The sequence below is a fragment of the Atta cephalotes genome, assembly GCF_000143395.1.
Source record: "Atta cephalotes unplaced genomic scaffold scaffold00033, whole genome shotgun sequence".
Classification (NCBI taxonomy): domain Eukaryota; kingdom Metazoa; phylum Arthropoda; class Insecta; order Hymenoptera; family Formicidae; genus Atta; species Atta cephalotes.
In genome coordinates, this window is record NW_012130097.1 from 2,305,376 (window position 1) to 2,314,994 (window position 9,619).

A 9,619-nucleotide genomic window follows, 5' to 3' on the forward strand; every position below is an offset into this window, starting at 1 on the left:
GAGAGAGAGAGAGAATGAGAGACGATAGAGCCTGGCGTCGACTCGATCCACGTTCATTTCCGGTTTTCTAATCGTTGTCCGTATCCGCCGTACGGTTGCTTGCACACACGGATGCACTTTTGCGCTCATACGAATGAACAGACTGAACAGACGGACGGACGGATGGATGGACGAACGAACGGACTCAAGCACGTACGGACGATTTTGCATTTCCCCGCGACGGTGCATGTAATCCGCGACCACCCATATGGCTACGAACGGGTTACGACTTAATATTTCGCGTATCCCAAAGGGATCCCTTTTGCCCCCTACATGTGCTCTCGTCGTTCTCGAGAGGGATCGCCCAGAGAAGCTCGCCTCTCGCGTTCTTCACGACAGGAGAGCTCGTTGCTGCCCTCGCTGAGGGGGGTTCCGGACAATGAAGAAATATATAATATATATATATATATATATGTTACATCGCGAATGGGGCAGAGGGGGACATGCTCGTGTCACGGCCGTATACGTAGCGACCGTTCCGTGCCGGGAAACACGCTCGCGGAAGCGCAGCACACGGCTGCTTTCGCAGACTGTACGATAATACACGGGATGGATACCTCAGCATTACAATATGAACTCGGTCCGCCTCGGTCACGTTCGCCTGACGATTGTGTGCGCGCGTCGTACAAGCCGTGTGTGCGTGCGTGCGTGTGGTCCACCTCCGATTCCTTCCCGCCGTGTACCCTCTCGCTTTTTCTTTTTTACTACTTTCCCTCTTAACCGATGTTCTCTTTCTCTTCTTTTCATTTCTTCATTTGGTTTTGCTGCACGTAAAATGATGGAAATTCATTATCTATTACGCCTGGCATCCATGAGCGACGAAATCGTGGTTGGTTGGTTGATCTTATTTTAGTCTGAGATTTCAAGAAAAATCATAAAATCGCTCCCCTGGAATGTAAAAACTTTTGTTCTGCGAGAATCCAAAAGTTGATCGCAGTGATGTCCTTTAATTTTCATCATCAGCTACCATGTCTACACTGTTAAATTTATAATGTTAAATTGTATGCAATTTCATTTTTAATCATTTTATTTTTAATCATTTCTATGGGTCGTCATTGCCTCCACTCCGATACGTTGGTAATTTAATTAAAACAATGGAGAACAATTTATATAACTCAAGTAAATGAAATTTATTAAATTTGACTCAAATTTAGTTTATTATTTACTAAGTGCATATGTTAATATGGACGTTGTTTATTTTGAAATTAACCGCAGAGATGGATTTATTTAGAATTTGACACACATGAAAGTTAAAAGTACAAAATGTTATTTGTTTATTGTAGTAATTACTCAAACACTTTTCTATTAATGCATGATTTTTTTACCCTTTTTTACTACCGTCTTTTCACATGAGGGTTCCCGCTAAAAAATATAAAAGTGAAAGCGAGATAAAATCTGTGCAAAATTGTTCTTTGCTGTTTAAAGGAGGTTTTCGAGGCGTCATAAATTGCATTATAAAATTCGCACAAAAATATAAAAATTTTTACTGTCTCAAATTTGATATGAATCCCTGGAATTGGAATCCATGCATTGAGAGAAGATTAATTGAACCACTGTAAACGCATATATTATAATGTAAATTCTCTAGAAACAACGGCATAATGCTATTTTCTCTGCGCGGCTTTGAAGCTAGTATAACAACGCAGAAATAGCCGCGCGTGAAATTATGAAGACATTAGAAAAACAATCGTTGTGAAGCGGAACAGTCCGTTATCAGTGCGGGGAAAGAAAAAAATAGACGTGACGTCCTAATGAACGGCGACGGACTCACTAATGTCTTCCCCTTCTCCGATCATGAAGGGATAGAACTATAGAACGTACGAAGTTTCTCCCGGGTTTTCCAATCCGTCACGGGTGTCTTTACACGCAGGAAGAGGAAACGAGACCTTGGCCGGCGGGACAGGCATAAATTTTTCTCTTCCCCGGTGAAGTGCGTGCCTTGAAATTTACATAAGACGCACGCCATACCGTATCATTGCGAGAGTCCGGGGCTGGCCGGGACGCATCGCTCGCTCTAATGACCGAGCGTTCAAGGATATTTACCTTTAATATTATAGAATCCCGGCCTCTTTTTTCTCTCTTTCTCTCCCTTCCCTCCCCCCCCTTTCTCTCTCTCTCTTTCTCTTTGGCAGTGCGGGCGAGCGAGCGTCCACGGTTTGTTGGCCGTTTTCAATACGCGCAATTGGAAACCGCGCAATTTTCGCGGTGATTGCCGTGCGGCGACCGAGGACACGCCTTTTTAAGCAGCCGCTGCGTAAACACGCTCGTGTGCTATCTGCACGCTTATGCTTATATGGCGGAATCGCAACGGAACGTCGCGGCACGATCGATCGACCGGCGAAGGAGGATCACGTAAATTACCGCTGAGATATGCGTGCGCTTCAAGTAAAACCGCTGCTGTTTACTAGAAATGGAGAAACACTAACAGCCTCGGGAGTCGGTGGCGATTAAACAGATGAATAAAGTGTCATCGTTCTATTATCATTAAAATTCGAGAGGCAGAAAATCTCGTTTATTAATAAACATTAAAAAGGCTGCATAATCGCGCGAATTAATTGCAAGATTTAATCATCAGGATATTTAATACGCTTAAGAAAGAATAATGATAGTTTGCGATTAAATTTTTACCGAGGTTGATCTTAAATTCACTATAGTCGAGAAAGGCATGATTTTCTAAGATGCACGCTCTATCGTTCCCTTATTCGAAAAGTAATGCAATTTAAAAAATTTAGTTTCCAAGAAAAGAGGAAAAATTACTTTTTAACTTGACAAAAGATTATTGATTAATAAAATATAATATCGACAAAATTGATATATATTGTTATTTCCCTTAATATGATCAAATGTTATTTTTGTAACTTTTTTCTTAAAAAAAAATCACCTTTTTTTAATAATGATAATTCTGATGAATTTTTTAAATCACTTTTCGTTATGACAATTTTTTATGAGATTAAGTTAGTTTTGATGATTAATTAAATAATATCGACAAAAAGAATATATTTTTACTTTCCTTAATATAATCTAATGTCATTTTTATTAGTTTTGTTCCATAATCCTTAAAAAAAAATCACCTTTCCTGAGTTATGACACTTTTTATAAATTTATGTTTGTATACTTTTGATAGATAATATTTGCTTAACTCATTCATAGTAACAATACGAAAATTATGATTTTGTAATTGTGTCACTTTTGAAGTAAAGAATATATGTATTGTGAGGGTGAATGTTTAAAAAAAACGAAATACGAAGTTTTTTATTGACTAATTCTATATATGTATGTGTATATACACAACACAACACAACTCACACACACACACACACACACACACACACGCGCGCGCGCGCGCGCGCGCACACACAAACTTCATAAGTCTTTATAAGTCAATCAGAAATAGAATTTGTATCCTTAACTTGGTAGACATATCGAGTCAAAGGTGAACGCAGTAAAATTGAACGCATAAAAAAATAGACATATTATCATATATTAAGAATGCAGTATTATAATTATTGCACAATAATAAAGCAAATGTCTTACCCAACCTTGAGAATGGTTGTCTACAATTCGAATATTCATAAGTACTATTGCGCAAACATATTGTCAATGTATAAATTCTATTCCGTCGATTCAATATAAATCATAAAATGCGCGTATAACGCATTTATGATTAATGCAGGTCGTAACCTACTATCGTGCTTAAAACATAAAACAACATTTATGCGATTATCTGTGTAAATAACGCCGAGTAATTTCCGTCATTAATTCAATATATAGTTTGTCCTGTCGCGATCGTAAGATATTTTAATAATATTCTCTCCAATCAATTTCGATTAGTTCTTTCCTCGGCGGAAGATTTTGCAAGGTCTGCTCTATTACCCTGTTAGAACATTCGACATTCAGTATTCTTCGATGTAAATATACATGGAATTTTTTTATTGTCGAATTTTAAACTTCTTCTATCTTCAACTATTAATTGTATTAAGTCTATTTTCTATGATCGAACTAATGTACACTTTTGAAAATTGAAGTAGGTACATACTTGATATTTAACGAAAGCGAGAAAGTTCTAATACAGTGCAGGAATAAAAAACAAATTTATTATGTTAAACATTATCTTGTTAATGTTTCATTATATGCGCATATAATTTTTTCTTTTTCGCATATAAATCTTGTGTAAATCTTGCGAAATATATTAAATTACTTTAAATTAGATAAAAAATTATGCACGTACTGAGAGAAAATTATTTGATATTTGTGTTTAATTGCACGGTAAAATAATTACACTGAAAGAAAAAAATATAGGATAACTTTGATATTTACGCCACAGAAGTCAGGAAAAAGCGAGGGTAATGTGCACGCATCCATTCTGTTATATATCTTTATGTTATATACTTATGTTATATACCTTTATGTTATTAGTATTATATTATAATTTCAGTTCCCTACTATATTAATAAAATTAATAAAATTATTGTCAGTTCGTGAATTAATTTACCAATGTAGTAAATAACGCAATCAAATATCATAATCCTCATAAAATGATTATTATAGAGATTGCAAAAAGCTTAATGTAATACATTATGTAAAAAGAAATAAAGAATGTAGGAATACAGCAAAATACAAGTATTTAGTTTGAAGTCTTGTATATCTCACCTGTTTGGGATACACGATATTTTTAGCGGACGGGATTTATAACCAAAACATACAAAGTGCGCAGATTGGTTTCAGACATTCAGTGCATTAAATGCAATAAATACGTTACATAAAATATGTATCTTATGTTATAATACTATATATGTAAAAGTAATTATTATCTGTTACTTCATATATATAAATTTTGTAAACACATATTATAAATTATTGTATCATTTTACGTCTTATTTATATTTGTAAATTTGCAAATTTATATTTGTAATTTTTCATAACCCGTACATTCCATTGTTTCCCTCTATAGTTGTATACCCTATCTCTATGGAATATACAGCAAAAAAGCAAGAGTTTCAAAAAGTTTTGTTTTTAATACAAAAAAGAAACATTTCAAATTTCTGATATTTTTTTCATAATAATAGACAGTGCAAAATTTTTACTGGTTTAGTTTATTTACCTTACATATATCTTATATAAATATAATAAATAATACTTAATCAATTAAGTTTTCGTTGCGGCGGTATGTACCAGAATTGCCCTACTAAATTTTAATAAATATTTATTTGGTACCATTAATTTGATTGAGCTATAATTTTTTTATTTAATAAATATTTATTGTAAGTAATCATTAAGTTATTACAATTTTACACTTTAAACAAATATTTATTAAAATTTAATACATTTTTCTCAATGTAAAAATTCCATTTTTATAACTACTGCTATAATGTTCGTAATAATGTTATTATTACTGCTATAATGTTCGTAATAATAATTACAGTTAATAATAATAATTAGTAATAATAATTATATTTATAATTCTATCAAAGAAATACATAATTAGCATTGAAAATGATTGTAAATTAAATTATATAATTAATCATTTTGTTTCAGCGTATAACATACTAATCCCTCTTACAATTAATATATGATTTTGTACTAATTTTGTACATACTTAGTTCTAATCAATTATTAATTCCAATTAATTATTAAGACATGTCACTGAAAAATGAAACTATCGCGAACTAATTGGTATTCGTTTTCTCTGTAGGCAAGTTCATAAGAGAATTTCATTGAAGTATTTTCCAGTGTGGGTGAGATGTCTCGTAGAGTTATCTTTAGCTGTCCCAACGTTCGGCCGGCCGTTCCCGATATTCTCACCGTTATTCTTTGATGTATTATTGATCACCGCCACGGTGACGGTGCTTTTTGCCCTTTGGAGCGGAGACGCCGTTGGCGTTCACGCCGTTCGCATCACATCACCTCGTCTCGCTTCGCTTCGCCTCGCCTCGCCTCGCCTCGCCTCGCCTCGCCTCATACCGAAACGCGCGGAAAATCGAAACTTGATGAAGATTTACGCGAACGAAGACAGATCGGCTGCTACGGGAATTTAATCGCCTAATGACAGCCTGCCGCCCGCTGACACCTCGTGATTGGCGGCTGTGCACTTCTTCTGCGAGTACCATCCCCTTTCTCTTTCTCTTTCTCTATCTCCCTCTCTTCCTCGTCGCTTTCCTGCCCGGCATCGCATGCTTGTAATTGCCCGGTGTTTCCGTGTCTGTTCGTGAACAGTCTGGAAAACGAATAGAAACGTCTTACTGTCGCTTCCTAGCCGACTGTTAAATACGCTAAATGCGCCGAGTGAGGTGTAACAAGGGCGTTTCGACCACAATAATGTCGTACACCTGTAGCAAGAAAATTTTTGAATAATACTAGTGTATAATAAAATACTTTTGTCATTTCTTTTGTGATGCAACCACCGTCATCTTCGATTGCGTCAGGATAATAAACATAATTTCATTAAGTATTCTGAGAACACCGTAATTACGCGAAGATCTATAAATATCTAAGATTATGCAATTTATATAAGTTTTAATACATTTACTTAGTCATTGATTGATTTTTTATCAATCTATGATTTTTTTTTTTTAGAATAATGGATTTATTTTATAATTAAAATATACAGCAACGTAAAATGTTTACTCGTTCTATTAAAATGACCAATAACAAAAATAATTATAACTATTAGAAACAGCTACTTTTTTATTGCTTTTACAATTTTTTTCAAATTCTAACAATATGTAAAACATCGACTCTGTTAAGTGAATCAATTTTTACGGTCTTGATATTTCAATAAATTTAAGATAAGCCTTTTCCTCTAAAATTTATGTGAAAATGTTTGCACTAAATCTTATCGAAATATCAAGGTTTTGATAAAGGCATCGAGATTTTGCTGAGAATTTTAAATCCAACTATTTGAAAAAATTTGTGAAATTAAAAGTCGACATTTTTAATTTATGATTTATATGTTGTTATTTTGATCGATTCGATAGAAACGATCGAATATCTCTGAGCTCCACAGAGCACAATAATAGGGACAAGCTTGAAATCTTGCGATATTACTGGATTCACATAAATTCCTTTAAATGGTGATACGTATCTTTCAGAAAATGTTTATTATATTTTAAAAATAGAAAATTATTTTTGGAATCATATAAATTTATAATTTAACTTAATAAAAAATACCTGTTCTTTATTTGTATTAGTTTTCTTTATGGCTTATTTAAATACAAAGATACACTAATAGGGACAATTACTCTGTATGTAGTACTGCAGTTTTTAGTACTTCAATCATATTATCGAATCATAGATTATGATCTCTTTTGCCGAATTTGTCATTTCTCGACCTTTGATGATCCTCCTCGATAGCTCAGAACCAGGTGATCTCCCAGCTTTGACAGAATCTCGAGGGGAGCTTTGCAATAGAACAAGGGATGTGACAAAAGGGGGGAAGAAAGGCCTGTAAACACGACGTAGTTGTGGATTAAAACACAGCACACGACTGTGTAACGCTGCTGTGATCCGCGTGTGCAACCCCTCTCGCAAATAATACCGACGAATTATGCCTATAAGTCTGCGCGAATGTGCGTGACGTGTCCGGGGGCGGACGAGGAGCTGCCGAGGGTGACCCTCCGACAATGTCGATCCATCCAATCGCGATGCGCCGCCAAATGGAAACCCAAAAGTTTTGCAACTCGTATATCGGAAGCTTGTCCACTATGTGCAACGCATGTATATATATATACACATACATATATACGATGCACATGGAAACGGCGGCGGTTACACGCGCACGCGGTCGCACGCCGCTCACCCTGCGCGAAGTGTTTTGGTAATATTTACACGACAAACAATATCCCGCGGGATAGAATCGTCGGGGTTTTATAATCCGTGATAGGAAAATTACGGTCCGCGCGGACCCGAAGCCGCGCGCAACGCCGTGCATCGACACGTCTCACCGAGTCGAACCGGTTCGTGCCAATTCGATTGACGCCGCGTGGAATGAAAATGAATCTTACGCATTAAAATCGCGTGAGAATTGCCCGAGCACGGGAAATTGTAATATCGTTTTACAAGCCTAATCGATATATAAACGATAATGTGAATTATACAATTTTTAATCTTAATTTATTGCGCAGGTACAAAATTTACATGGAAAAGGAAAAAAAAGTTGTACGCAAATAGTACCAGCAAGATGTAACATTTTAATCCTTGGAGAATTAAAGTTTTCTGATAAAGTAACTTATATTATATTGAAGATGTTTTCTAAGGATTCCGCTGAATTCGATTCTGATCTCCTAGAATTCTAATTAAAAAAAAAAATCTGATTATAGAAAATTTCAATTTTAGGAGATTTTTTGCTATCGATGAATTTGAATGAAAATCGATTTTTGAAAGAATAATAAGAGGAGGATCATAATCAACAAAGAAAGATCTAATGTCACAGAGTTATCATAATTAGACAGAGTACTTTACTTTTTTTTACTTTTTTTTAGAGATACTAAATGAGATCGCCTGTCAAAAAGGGTTAATGTAATTGATAGTTAAAAATATAAGTGTTTGTGATTCTTTAATCTGGCAATAAAAAAAAACATGATGTATACTTACGTAAAAAAATATTGAATTTCAATATATTTTAAATCTACAAGCCTCACGCAAAACTTTTTTCGAGGAAAAAATTAATCGAAAAATTTTGATTAGAGTGAGTTTTATTAAATTTTAGTAACTTTTCTTTTATTATCACTCTTACATAACATACACACACATACGTCTCAGAAATGTTTTACTGCGATGCAGTTATTTCTATAGGTGCAAAGTAGTTTCTTTTAATAGTACATTGTTACTTACAAATAAAATAACATTCTCTTCTCTAAAGAGAATATTCAGTTGTGACAATAGCTTTCATAAAGTATTCTCCTCACATTCTTTTTATAAAGGCTGTCTTTCTGCTGTAGCTAACGTTTAATAGTAATTTCTTTGATATATTTAGATCCACATTTCCTAAGGCTTCATAATTTATTTATCTATTATATTTTTATAATAAATGAATATTATATTATTATTATTATTATTATTATTATTATTAGATACTTTGTTTATATTATTATACTTTCATTTTTATAATTACAAAACTATAAATTAAAAATCAAATTAAAAGGTTATCATCTGTACATTGGAACAGATGTTTCAATATTTTTTATCGAGAAAAAGTTATTAGTCCAGAGAATTGACAAGAAAATCCGGCATAATAAAAATAATGCGACAAAAAAAACGGGGCAATATAGAAGCCGTTCGATTTACGGAACCGCAAGCATGAACCGTTGTACGATGCATCGTATGCGTGTCCTCGTAAGCGACACATCGAATCCTCGCGAGCCGAATTTCGATGGGTGAAGAGCGGACTAGTATACTAGCTTCGAGTGAGGGGTGCATACACCCGGTAACCTAGTGTCGTGACCCACCATTGGAAGCGCTGAAGCCCTCCCGTGTTTGCGATTGATTCGTCCGTCAACCCCTCGGTTTTTCATTCTCGGCCCTTGGGGCGCGCCTTTCGCTGCCTCTTTCTAACTCTTTCTCTCTCTCTCTCCCTCTCTCTCCC